Here is a 13,075-nt window from a genome sequence, read left to right as displayed (position 1 = left end):
GTCTTCAGGGCAGGATGTGTTTCTCTCCCTTTCTCTGGATTCCGGGGGCCGCCTGCATCCAGGGCTCACGGCCCCTCCTGTGTCTTCACCGCTCATCACTCCTGCCTCTGCCCCTGCTCCCACGTCCTCCTCTCTTGCCTCTACTTCACGAGGACCAGGATGATAACACTGAACCATGCGGAGAATCCACAGCAAGAGTCCCCCCACCTCACCATCCTTAACTTCATCATGTCTGCAAAATCTCCTCCTTTGTTGACTAAAAGGAGGGATTCACAGGGTCTGGGGTTAGGGCACGGGCATCTTTGGGGGGGGGGCGTTATTCTGTCTACCTCAGGGGACTTCTCTCTTCCTTCTTCTGTGCAGAGGACTCAGGGTATTGTGGGGTCAAGATCACAAGGGGATCGATTATGGAGCAGGTCCCCCCGACCTCGTCTCAGGGTCCCTTTCTTCCCCAGTGTAGGCACAGAGTGTTTGCCGAGGCCAAGAGCTCCATTTTTAAGTTTTGCTCTTTACACTTAAGGCCGGTGCCAGGTCTCAGCCTTTGACTGCAGGAGGTGAGGGTCCCCCGGCCTCTCACACTTGGCCGTCACTGCTGAGTGTCAGGAGCGAGCCCGTCCTGGTCTCTGGTCCAGGCTCAGGTTACCAGCACCTGATTCCACACGCCTTCTCTTTACCATCCCCCACGTCTCAACCCCGAGACAGCATGCCAGCTCTGCACCCCTGTTCTTATCCCCACTGCGCCAGGCCAGGATCCTGGAGTGGGTAGCCTGTCCTTTCTCCAGGGGATCTTCTCAACCCAGGGATCGAACCCAGGTCTCCCACATTGCAGGTGGATTCTTTACCAGTTGAGCCAACAGGGAAGCCCCTCCAAAGCACAATCAGGGTTAAGCAGTCATTAAGAGAAAGGATGCTCTCCAGACCCAGCCCAGGGGGAGGGGTGTTCATTATATCTGTGTGTGCACCTGCGTGTTTGTGTGTGAATAAGTATGTGTATATTTGTGTGTATGTGCCTATATATATGTGTGTGTGTGTTTGGACATAGGGAAATGTTTCTCTGTGTTATTATGTACGTGTGTATTTGTGTGTGTTTATCAGTATTTATGTAATCTGTGCAGACATGCGGGTGTGGGTGTATGTATGTGTATTCATGTGAGTATAGGTATCCGTGTGTGTGTGTGTGTGTATGTTTCTGTGTGTTGTGCATCTGTCTGTGAAGGGGGTTAGGGACAGACAGGCACAAACCAGCTGGCACACAGGAGTTCCGGGGCTAGAAAGGCAGAGAATGAGCAGGGGATAGAGGATGTCAGGACCCAGGAGGAACGGGAGGAGCGAGAAAGCTTGAGCTGAGACTGTGGGCGGTTCAAAAAAGGAAGGACTTGAGGGCTTGGGGCGGGGACTAGAGTGCAGGACAGGAGGGCAGAATTTCCAGGCTGCAGCTGGGACCAGGCTGAGAAGGGCAGGCTTGCTCTGGGGCTGGGTGTGGGTGGGGAGGAAGACCTGCAGGAGAGGGAATGTCCACCCGGGGGCGACAAACGTCCTTCCGCAGAGTTCGCGGCCCCGCTGAGACCTGTGAGTAGATGAAACCGGCTGAGACCCCAGCGGAGGCTGAAAAGGAGCCAGAGCCGAGGAAGTGGGGGGAGGGGGGGCCTCGAGGACAGAAGAATCTAGAACGCCAGATGGGGTAGGGGAGGAAATGGAGGACGAGTGAGACCGCGGTGAGCAGAGCCCAGAAGAATCTAGCAACTGGAGAGAGGGATGGGGAGAGAATCAAGGATGGGGCAGGCCTAGGAGTGTGCAGAGCCCAGAAAGGTCTAGAAAAGCAGGGGAGAGGAGACAAATTTAGGGGGCCGGGGATGAAGACAGGGTCACTGACCTGACGGATGGGAGGGGAAAGTCGGGTTGAGGAATAACTCGGCGGCGGGGAGTGGGGGGCTTCGGGGGGAGGGGGTGCTACTTGCGCAGTTTCAGTTCTTGAGGCAAAAAGAGGCCTGAGTCACACCCAGCGCTGCCGGAACCGCCAGCCTCCCGGGCCGCCTTGGGGAGCTCAGAGCTCGTTGGAGTCCACACGATCCGCACGCTTCCCCTTCGGGGACAGTCCTTCCACTCCGAGGGCGCCTCCGTGGCACAGAGGTTCTCCTTCCCTCTGTTCTCCCCCTGTTCTGGCCCTTGAAGACCGGTGCCCGGGCCCTGTGCACCCCCGACTCCTCTCAAGGTCCCCAGGGCTCCTGCGGCCCTTCTGCCTCAGGTCGGAACCGGCCTCCCAGCTCTGCACCCAGCGCTGCCCTGCTCCCCACACGGACCTCTCCTCAGGGCTCCCCTCCGGAATTCTCCCTTTGAAACCTCTTCTGCCCTCGGCCCTCCTGCCTCCGGGGGCCCTGTCCTCCTCGCTCCTCCAGACCTGGACCCTCACCCCAGCAGGAGAAAAAAGTCAGCACACAACCAGGCAGGAGACCACAGTTACCGTTTTATTTCTCCAGGGTCAGATGTATTTATTATCAGAAAGGCGGAGTAGGTATGTTGATGGTAAAAGCAAAAGTTTGGTTTCAAATTGTCTTCCAGTGTTTGCGGAAATTGCAGTTTAGGAGCCAGTATATTAATTCAAGTCCGATGTGTTTTTCCAAACTCGTTATCATAACGTTAGTGACATTTCTTCAGTTTCAAGGTACTCTTCGTTAGGCAGGTGCAATTGGTATTTATAATTAACAAGGAAACTTAAATCTCGGTTTTAAACTTCCCACCATGATGCCTCCTTCTTATACAATAATATATGACGTCCTTCAAGATTTTCTGAAGATAGTATAGATAATGAACGGATATATAAACAGAAATTAAATCACAGTCACTTTTGCTGGTTGACGTTTTATGCTTTTAAAGACGTACATGAGCTTATTTTTTTGTTTGTTTTGTTTTCTTTTTTTTTCTATAATTTTTTTTTTTTTTGTAAACACTTTAGAGACAGACACACAATGCCTTTCAAAGGTGAAAAAGAAAATGCCCTTTCCCTCCTGGGATGAGGATGAGGGGAAGGATAGCGGGTGATTCTTCTCTCAAACTGGCTCTCATCCAATCTGGTGTCCTCGGGGAGAAAGGGGGACCATTCTCTGGAAGTCAGTGCAGGAGGGCGCCCTGTTTCCACTGCTGTCCCCAGCTCAGCTCTGCCCCAGTGTCCGAAGCCTCCTCTCAGCAACGGGGCCCTGGCTGTCCCTGTGGGGACCGGAAGATGTCAGTCGTGCTTGGTGGGCCCAGGGCCGGCCGCGTGCGTCCTGCTGAGGCCGGGCTGGGGCGCCCCCCGAACCGAACGTCATGCTGGGAATCTGGACTCGAAGCTGGTGCCAGGCTCCATGCCCTCTGCCTCTTTCTTCCCTTCGCGTTTTCTTCACCCCACGTCCTCAGTTTTTGAGGTGAAGGTAAAAAGAGCAAATGTCCCAGAATAGTTTGACATCGTCAGCTGTTCTGGGGGTTTACTTGGGATAAATGAAACAAACCATTGAGAGGAGTCAGCAAGCGAGCCCAGCAGGGTCAGTCTGCAGGGTGTTCTGGACAAGATCTGTTCACTTCAAACCAGAGTCTATGCAACTTTTGTGATAAATGCACAGGCAGGGCAGCCTGGCTATCGTGTCCCCCTGAAGCAGCTCCTCCAGGCAGATCACACACTCACCCGCGTCTTTGGTCAGCACGTCATCGTTGTAGGAGAGACGAGGTTTGCTCAGACACATTATAAAGTGCATTTCCATCTCATCGGAAGCCACGGACTTGGAGCAAATGGGGCACTTGAAACCACTGTGCGAGCTGAACCACCGGGGTGCGATGTGCAGAGGTAGAGCATCCGCCAGCGAGGCTCCGGAGCCCAGGTACAGCATCCCGTCTCTATGGTGACCGCCAACCGTCTCCCGGTAACCATTGCCGTGGGCATAGGTGGAGTCGGACGCCGACCCTCCGCTGCCGGGCGCCCTCTCGGCGTCGCCGGCCCCCCGGGAGGCGGGGGTGTAGAGGCCAAAGGGCGCCCCGCCGCCGTGCTGGGGTCCATGCCCATGCCCGCCACGGAGCTGACCGAGCGGCTGCGGAGCCCCATGGCCCCGCCGCCCGCCCGGTAGTGTCCGAAGTGGGGCGCCCCTCCCGGCGGGGGCACGGCGCTGTCGTCGGTGGAGACCCACGGGAAGGGGCCGCGCGAGTGGGCCGCCGTGCTCTGCTTGCCGCCCATGCTCGCCCGGGCCCCGGCGGGGCGGGAGCCTGCAGGCCGAGACCCTCCCCCTGTCCTCAGCGGCGGGGGCAGGGCTGGGCGGGCATACGGGGGGCGCAGAAAGGAGACCGGAGGGGAAGGAAAAAAGAAGGAAAAAGAGAGGACCCGGGCGGGACCCAGACTACGGGCTGCAGGCGTCCCGAGCCCGGCGCATGTTTCCCCTCACGGTACGGAGAGGCGCGGTGCGCGGGCTCAGCGCGCCCCAGGCCGCCCCCGGGCTCCCGAGGGCCGGGCGCCGCGGGGAGGAGGCCGCCCGCCCGGCAGTGGCCGCCGGAGGAGGAGGGCGGGGACGCCGGCGCGTGCCGCCTCAGGACGCCGCGGCCGGGACGGCGGCCCGGACCCCCGAGGCCCGGGCGGGCTGCGGCGCCGGCGGCCCGCGGAGCGCGCGAGGCCGCGCTCGCGTCGCGCTCTCGGCCCTGCCGCGCGGGCCCCGCCGGCCGCGCCACTCATGAGCTTCCTTTTTAACCAATTCAGGTAAAACTGGTTGTATGTCACAGATGTTATCCTCTGTAGTACAGATATCAATATCCTTTTAATCAGGTATTCAACCAACGAGTTTAAGGGTTTCAGGACTTGCACCATTCCATATATCATTAATTTATTATTTATGAATTTCTTCACCCTCTCTGTGAGGAATTCAGCAACCGTATCCACTAGAATTTCCATGATCCTGTGGTCCTTCAGTGAAAAAAGTAACGCCATGGGGAAATCTTCAAGTGCGTCTGCTCCTTGCAGGCCACGTCCAGAATTTATTTCTCTGACGGAAGTCACGTGATGAAGTCACTGGCCAATGGGTGTGTGACACGGAACATGGCACCACTTGAGGTAAGAGGTTCGTCCACTCTCACTTGTTTGCTGGCATGATGACTAATTACAAAAATTCGGGGAGAAAAAAAACTTCAGGGAGGATTCCATGTCTAGGTCAAAGTCAATAGTATATGTCACATTGAACTTGAAAATGTACTGGTTATTTTAAATATCTTTTGATATTGACTTCTAACATAATTCAACAGTGATGAGAGAATAGACTGTGATACCTTTAGACCATGACATTTTTGTACCTTGTTTAATGTCCCTGGATGTGTTCCAGTGACTCCTAGTTTATGGGAACTTGAAGAGAATTTGTATCCTACTGTTGTGTGAAAATTATGTAAGTCTAAATTATGTTGAATTGGTTCTTCATGCTTTTCAGGTCTACTATATTCTCTACTTTTCTGAATATTCGTTCTATAAATTTTTGAGAGTTTGATGTTGAAACTCCAATTAAAAATCTTAATTTGTCTATTTAAAAAATAATTATAATATACCAGGGACATACATGTAACCTTGTTCTCTGTTTTTCACGTCTCCTGTAAATGTGTTAGCATACTTTGATAATTTAAAAATAAAAAAGAGAAAAAATGAATAAAGATTAACAATTTACAAAATCAGGGGAAAGATTGATATGCAGTGGGCCTCTCCCTCTAGTGATATTGCAGTTGGCAGCCCTTAGCATCTGGTAACTGAGATTGATCCTGTGCAGAGAGGACCCGGGGGACACGGTACTAAACAGGTGTCTGTTCAGATCATTTTTCCTTTTACCCTCTTCTGCTGAACTTCTAACAGTGGGAGCAGATTGCCGTCCTGTTTATTTATTTCAAGTATAGCTGATTTACAATGTCAGGTTTGATTTCTGCTACACTGCAAAGTGATTTATTGACATATCTCTATATTCTCTTTTTCATCTTTTTTTTCATTGTGGTTCATCTCACGGTAATGGGTGCTGTCCTCCAGGGCCTTGGTGCTTACCGCCCCTCTATATAGTAGTTTCCATCTGCCAGTCCCAAACTTCCAATCCTTCCCTCTCCTCACCACTTCCCCTTGGCAACCACAAGTTGTTCTCTATGTCTGTGAGTCTGTTTTTGCTTCAAAGATAAGTTTGTTTATGTCTTATTTTAGATTCCACATAGGAGTGATATATGGTATTTGTCTTTGTCTTTCTGATTTACCTCACTCAGTATGATAAACCCTAGGGCTGTCCATGTTGCTTCAAATCACATTATTTCATTATTTTTAGGGGCCGAGTGATGCTCCATTATACAGACACACACACACACACACACCAACCCACATCTTCTGTGTCCGTGCATCTGTTGGTGGACATTTAGTAGTTTCCATGTCTTGGCTATTGTCAATAGTCTGGGCTGTTATGAACACCGGGGTCCATCTGTCTTTTTGAATTACACATGTGTCTCAGTGTATGCCCAGAATTGGGATTGCAAGATACATGGCAACTATATTTTTAGATTTTTTGAGGAACCTTCATATTGCTTCCAAGTGGTTGCACCAGTTGACATCCCCCCACCTGTTCTCCACACCCCCTCCAGCATGGATTATTTGGACACTAGTTTCTCTTCCTGCCTCCTCCCCTCGGCTGCCGTCAATGTCCCCGTCCCCAGTGGCTGCAGCATAAAACCTGTGCCGGTCGTGCAGACGCTACACGGGGTCACCCCCACCCCCAGGGCACTCGAGCCTCCCTTCCACCCATTTCCACCCTGGGTCTGGGCTCCTTGTCCTCCCAGAACCAGAACCGCTCCCTTCATTATCTTGGTGGGTTCACATCCTAATGATCCAGAGGCTGAACTCAGGTTCATATACCCTAATCAGTTTACCACATACCAGGGATTCTAATCCAAATGACGCTCAGTTCCTGCCTGCCAGGAATTAGGACTAGACAAAAGAAAAGAGACACAGGCTGTAAATCTTACCATGAGGAACTGTAGGTTTTTTATTTTTCCTGTTGGCCACACTGTGCAGCTTGCAGGATCTCAGTTCCCCAAACAGGCATTGAGCCCAGGGCCCCGGAAGTGAAAGCGCAGAGTCTTAACTACTGGACATCCAGGGAATTCCAAATTCCTGTTGTGTGTCCTTTGAAATCTACACAGTCTCTCAAGAAGGAGTTTGCTTCTTACGGCTGCTGTTACCACCCAGCACACACAGAACACGATCCTGATCTTTGAGGTCTGGAGGTGAGAGTCTGAAATGAACCCGACAGGGCTCAGATCAAGGGTCAGAAGGCTGTACTCCTTGAGACTTCAGGGACATCCAGGCTTAATGTGTTTCTCTCCCTTCCCTGCGGGCTGGGGACGTGCGCAGGCTACATGCAGGGGGCTTTGAGCAGACACCTCGGCCCCGGGTCGGCCGCACTTGGGGCTCTGGAGCCCTGCGCCAGGTGGTCCTGGCTGTTGGCTGCTCCCAGGAGTGGGTGGGGGGCAACTGAAGAAGGGACTGTGGCTCGGCTGAGGGCAGTCTCTGCATCAGAGCGAGGGCCTCTGTGAGAGCACCGAGCAAGCTGGGCACAGGCACCACCCAGCGCGTCCCCAGCACGCACTGCACTGTGTAAGTGCTCTTGGAGGGAAAAGGATCCGACGCTCTGGGAAACTATATGAGATCCTTTGGAGACAGAAGGGGCAGAGAGGAGTGATCAGAAAGGTTAGGGTTCTGACGTGCGGTGAGGTGAGTGACCGTAAGACAGCAAAGCACACTCAGGGTTAAACTGTCACTAAGAGAAGGGACACTCTCCAGACCCAGCCCAGGGGGAGGAGTGTGCAGACAAGAGCTCCATGTGCTACCACTTGAGAGTCTTGGAATTAAGGCCTTGGTGTGGGAGCTCTGTGGGCTGTGTGTATGTGTGTTTGTGTGTGAAAATGTGGTGTATATTTGTGTGTATGTATGTAGGTACCTGCCTATGTATATGTGTGGACATGGGTGTGTATATGTGTATTCATGTAATTATATGTATCTCTGTGCTTGTATATTTCTATGTGTTGTGTGTCTGTGAAAGGTATTAGGAACACACAGGTGCAAATGTCCTTGCACGCAGGAGTCCCAGGGACCCCTGAAGAAGAGGGGATGGACAAAGGGCACAGGGAACCAGGTGGAGAAGGAGATTGGAATCCCTTGGTTCTAGAAATGCAGAGAATGAGCAGGGAGTGGCAGATGTCAGGACCCGAGAGGAGACAGAAGGCTTGAGTTGAGGGCTTGGACAGTTCAAAAAATGAAGGGACTTGAGGGATAGGGATGGGGGCAGAAAAGTTTCCTGGATTAGAGCCCAAGGGAAATGGAGATGCCAATGCGGGGGCGGCCTTGGGGTGGGGACTAGAGTGTGGGACAGGAGGGCAGGATCCAGGCTCCAGCTGGGGCCAGGCTGAGAAAGGCTGGATTCCTCTCAGAGGGGGTCTGAGATGGGGCTGCCAGCATCTAGGGCAGCCCTTCAGGAAAGTGAATGTCCACCTGGGGACGCCAAACGTCCTTCAGTGGAGTTTTGCGAAGCGCTGAGATTTGTGGGTCGGTGAAACTGAGACCACAATGGAGGTGGAAAAGGATCCAGGACCCAGGGAAAGGAGGGGAGCTGAGCAGAAGAATCTAGAACACGGGACAGGGTGTGCGGGGAAGATATGGAGGATGAGGAAGAATGAGCTGGAAGAGCCTAGCAGGATCTAGAAAATCCAAGGAATGGGGAGGAGTTTGGGGGGCAGGGAATGAAGAGAGGGTCATTGTCGCTGGGGATGGGAGAGGAAGGTTGGGTTAGGAATAAACGCAGGGCTGGGGCTTTTGGGCAGTTTCATACTTTTGGCAAAAAGAGGCCTTTGGTGTGTCTAGCGCTGTTGGAACCGCCTCGCGGGCCCCTTGGGAAGCACAGAGCTTGTTGGAGTCCACACCATCCACATGCGTCCCCTGCCAGGATGGTCCTTACACTCCGAGGGTTCCTCCATGGTGCAGAGCTTCTCCTTGTCTCTGTTCTGACCCTCTTCTCTCCTTGAAGACTGGCACCGGGGCCTTGTGCACCCCCGACTCCGCTCAGGGCCGCCCTGGCGCCTCTGGCCCCTCCGCTCAGATCAGGAACCGGCCTCCTGAGCGCCCAGGGCTGCACACAGCGCCGTCCCTGCTCCCCACACTGACCTCTCCTCGGGGCTCGCCTCCAGAATTTCCCCTTTGGCACCTCCCTGCTTTCGACCCCCTTGGGGCTCAGACACCCTCAGCCCTCCTGCTCCCAGGTCCCTGTAATTCCTTCAGCTTTTGCTGCCAAAATTCGGTCTCTGTGTATGTACTAGGGCCGGATTAAATCTCGGAGACAGAGTTGTGAGTGAAATGGAAGCACATAGCTTTACTGTTTTGCCAGGTGCGGGGGTCGCAGCAGGCTAACGACCTCAAGACAGTGTCTTGGACATGGAAGCAACCTAGATGCCCATCAGCAGATGAATGGATAAGGAAGCTGTGGTACATATACACCATGGAATATTACTCAGCCGTTAAAAAGAATTCATTTGAATCAGTCCTAATGAGATGGATGAAACTGGAGCCCCTTATACAGAGTGAAGTAAGCCAGAAAGATAAAGAACATTACAGCATACTAACACAATATATATGGAATTTAGAAAGATGGTAACGATAACCCTATAGCAAAACAGAAAAAGAGAACACAGAAAAATACAGAACAGACTTTTGAACTCTGTGGGAGAATGTGAGGGTGGGATGTTTCAAAAGAACAGCATGTATACTATCTATGGTGAAACAGATCACCAGCCCAGGTGGGATGCATGAGACAAGTGCTCGGGCCTGGTGCACTGGGAAGACCCAGAGGAAATCGGGTGGAGAGGGAGGTGGGAGGGGGAATCGGGATGGGGAATACGTGTAAATCTATGGCTGATTCATATCAATGTGTGACAAAACCCACTGAAATGTTGTGAAGTAATTAGCCTCCAACTAATAAAAAAAAAATAGAAAAAAAAAAAAAAAGACTGTGTCCTGGGACTTCCTCGGCGGTTCAGTGGTTAAGAATCCACCTTGCAATGCCGGGCACAGGGGTGTGATCTCCCGTCGGTAAGCTGAGATCCCCCAGGGCAAGAGCAGCTCAGCCCGCACCCCACAGCTAGAGAGTCTGCCTGCTGCAAGCCAGGATGCTGCCACACGCAGGGAATATCCTGCCTGTTACAAGGAAGACCCAAGGCAGCCAAATCAATTAATAAAATATATGTTTTTTAAAAGGCTGTGTGTCCGGTCTTGGAGAGGGTTTGAGGACTCTTACAGTGTTCAAGGAGGAGAGCCTGATCAACTCGAGGCGCTCTTCTGTTGGGTCTGTGATGAGGTCACGGGGAACAGCAGCATCACCCTCGTGGTTCCAGCCGGTCTCAGGTCTTCCTGTTTGTGGGCGGCATAGTTCACTTCTTCCCTCTGCCGGGGGGGTTTCTGATTCTGTAAAAGAGGTCAAAGGTCCTGGCTCCCAGCATTATGAATAGCCCTTGAGGACAAACTAATTCTGCATGAGTTTGTTCAGTAGCTAAGGTATTCTTATTTTGTCTTTCTTCACAGTTTTCTTTCTATATTTTCTGTGATTAAATTTATTCTTTGACTAAACCTTTTTTTTTTTTTTCCAAACAGAAGGCAGGTGGACCTGGGTGGAGATCTACAAAGGCTTCATAGGGTCCTGCTTGATTACAGTTCCTTCAGGAGTCATCCTCCCTACTTGGGGAATGGACACAGAGTTGAAAATCATCTCGAGTTTCAAGCTTAGCATCAATAGTCTGTATTAAGACAATATTATTTCTCTCTTTGATTGTCTTGTCATAAGCCCTGGACAGACATTTGAAAATTATGAGACATATTACCATGAGGATAATGATTAAAGTACACATTTGTCATGTTTTTCAAAAGAGTCCTCCTAGTTTAGAGGACAAAAAGAAGCGTTTTCGAGGGTTTCCGTTTGATATATATCTAGTATCCAAGTGGTCTTTGCTGTGAGGCTAGAATTTGAGCTGTCTTGTTCACAATTAGTGCTGCAACTCGAGAAAGCCCCCACTTGAAAGGAAGAGTATGTGTGCTGATCAGAGAGACCACCTCCAAGAATAAATAATAAAACAATTATATGTATAAAAAAAGAGTTTCACAAAAAAATAAATAAATAAATAAACGCTCAGTTTGGTGACAAAACCAAAAAAAAATGCTCACTTTGGTGACAAAAAAAAAATAAATAAATGCTCAGTTTGGTGACAAAAAAAGAAAAAAAAATGCTCAGTTTGGTGACCAAAAAATGCCTAGTTTGGTGACAAAATAAATAAATAAATAAATGCTCAGTTTGGTGACCAAAAAAAAAATGCTCAGTTTGGTGACATAAATAAATAAATAAATAAATGCTCAGTTTGGTGACAAAAAAAATAAATAAATAAACGCTCAGTTTGGTGACAAAAAATTGGTGACAAAAAAAAAAAAATAATGCTCAGTTTGGTGAGAAAAAAAAAAATGCCAGTTTGGTGGCAAAAAAAAAAAGCGCTTCAGTTGGTGACAAAAAAAAAAAAAAAGTGTCAGTTTTTGTGAACAAAAAAAAAAAAGTGCTTCAGTTTGTGACAAAAAAAAAAAAAAAATGCTCAGTTTGGTGACAAAAAAGTGCTCAGTTTTTGTGCCAAAAAAAAAAGTGCCTCAAAGTTTTGTGACAAAAAAAAAAAAAATGCTCAGGTTTTGGTGACAAAAAGGTGCTCAGTTTTGTGACCAAAAAAAAAAACAATGATCAGTTTTCCTGACAAAAAAAAAAAAAATGCTTCAGATTTCGTGACAAAAAAAAAAAGTGTCAGTTTTGTTGACCCAAAAAACAAAAAAAGTGCTTCAGTTTTGACAAAAAAAAAAATGCTCAGTTTGGTGACAAAAAAAAAAAAAAAGTGCTCAGTTTTTGTGACAAAAAAAAAAAAGTGCTCAGTTTTGTGACCAAAAAAAAAAAAAGTGCTCAGTTTTCTGACAAAAAAAGATGCTCAGTTTTGTGAGAAAAAAAAAAAGTGCTCAGTTTTGTGACCAAAAAAAAAAAAAGTGCTCTTTTGTTGACAAAAAAAAAAAAAAAAAATGATCAGTTTGGTGACAAAACAAGTGCTCAAGTTTTGTGACCAAAAAAAAAAAAAAATGCTCAGTTTCTGACAAAAAAAAAAATGTCAGTTTGGTGGACAAAAAAATAAAAAAAAAGTGCTCAGTTTTGTGACCAAAAAAAAAAAGTGCTCAGTTTTGTGACAAAAAAAAAAAAAATGCTCAGCTTTGGTGACCAAAAAAAAAAAAAAAAAAAGTGCTCCAGTTTTGTGACACACAAAAGAAAAAAGTGCTCAGTTTTTTTGTGAACCAAAAAAAAAAAAAAAATGCTCAGTTGGTGACCAAAAAAAAAAAAAAAAAAGTGCTCAGTTTTGTGAAAAAAAAAAAAGTACTAGTTCCGTTTTGGTGACCGAAAAAAAAAAAAAATGCCTCAGCTTTGGTGACAAAATAGTGCTCAGTTTTGTGACCAAAAAAAAAAAGTGTAGTTTGTGGACCAAAAAAAATAAAAAAATGCCTCAGTTTTCTGACAAAAAAAAAAAAATGCTCAGTTTCGTGACAAAAAAAAAAAAAAAAATGCCATTTTTCTGACAAAAACAAAAAAAAAAAATGCTCAGTTTGTGACAGTACAAAAAAAGAAAGTGCTCCAGTTTTGTGACCAAAAAAAAAAACAAGAGTGCTCCAGTTTTTCTGACAAAAAAAAAAAATGCTCAGATTTGGTGACCAAAAAAAAAAAAAGTGCTCAAGTTTTCTGACAAAAAAAAATCCTCAGTTTCGTGACAAAAAAAAAAAAAAAGTGCTCAGTTTGGTGACAAAAAAAAAACAACAAAAAACGCTCTGTGATAGCCACGCTTTCCGGGAAGCAAACTCACTCAGAAGGACAATGCAGATAGTGGAGTGCAGTTTATTACACCGGCGGGCCCAAGCAGAGTCTCCTCTTAGCCAAGGACCCCGACCAGCATTTGTGAAAATCTTTTATACCCCATGTGCACGCATCCAAACCCACTACCC

At 48.7% G+C, this 13,075-nt stretch overlaps 1 long non-coding RNA gene and 1 pseudogene across 3 annotated transcripts; one reads left to right on the top strand and one right to left on the bottom strand.

Moving 5' to 3' along the window:
- The first annotated feature begins 1,557 nt into the window (after positions 1-1,557).
- On the top strand, positions 1,558-11,226 carry LOC122420131. 3 transcript variants are annotated; one of them, XR_006263189.1, is made up of 4 exons: positions 1,558-1,569; positions 4,976-5,065; positions 9,402-9,599; positions 10,661-11,226. It is a non-coding gene; the product is annotated as an uncharacterized LOC122420131 (long non-coding RNA). The 3 variants fall into 3 exon arrangements; XR_006263191.1 differs by lacking the exon at positions 1,558-1,569 and adding an exon at positions 1,690-1,715; XR_006263190.1 differs by lacking the exon at positions 1,558-1,569 and adding an exon at positions 4,599-4,714.
- Positions 2,907-4,417, bottom strand: LOC122420128 (annotated as a pseudogene).
- Positions 11,227-13,075: the final 1,849 nt, after the last annotated feature.

This window comes from Cervus canadensis, chromosome 18 (assembly GCF_019320065.1).
Source record: "Cervus canadensis isolate Bull #8, Minnesota chromosome 18, ASM1932006v1, whole genome shotgun sequence".
NCBI classification, from domain to species: domain Eukaryota; kingdom Metazoa; phylum Chordata; class Mammalia; order Artiodactyla; family Cervidae; genus Cervus; species Cervus canadensis.
The sequence above is the reverse complement of the archived record's forward strand: the minus strand, read 5'-3'. Positions and strand labels throughout refer to the sequence as shown.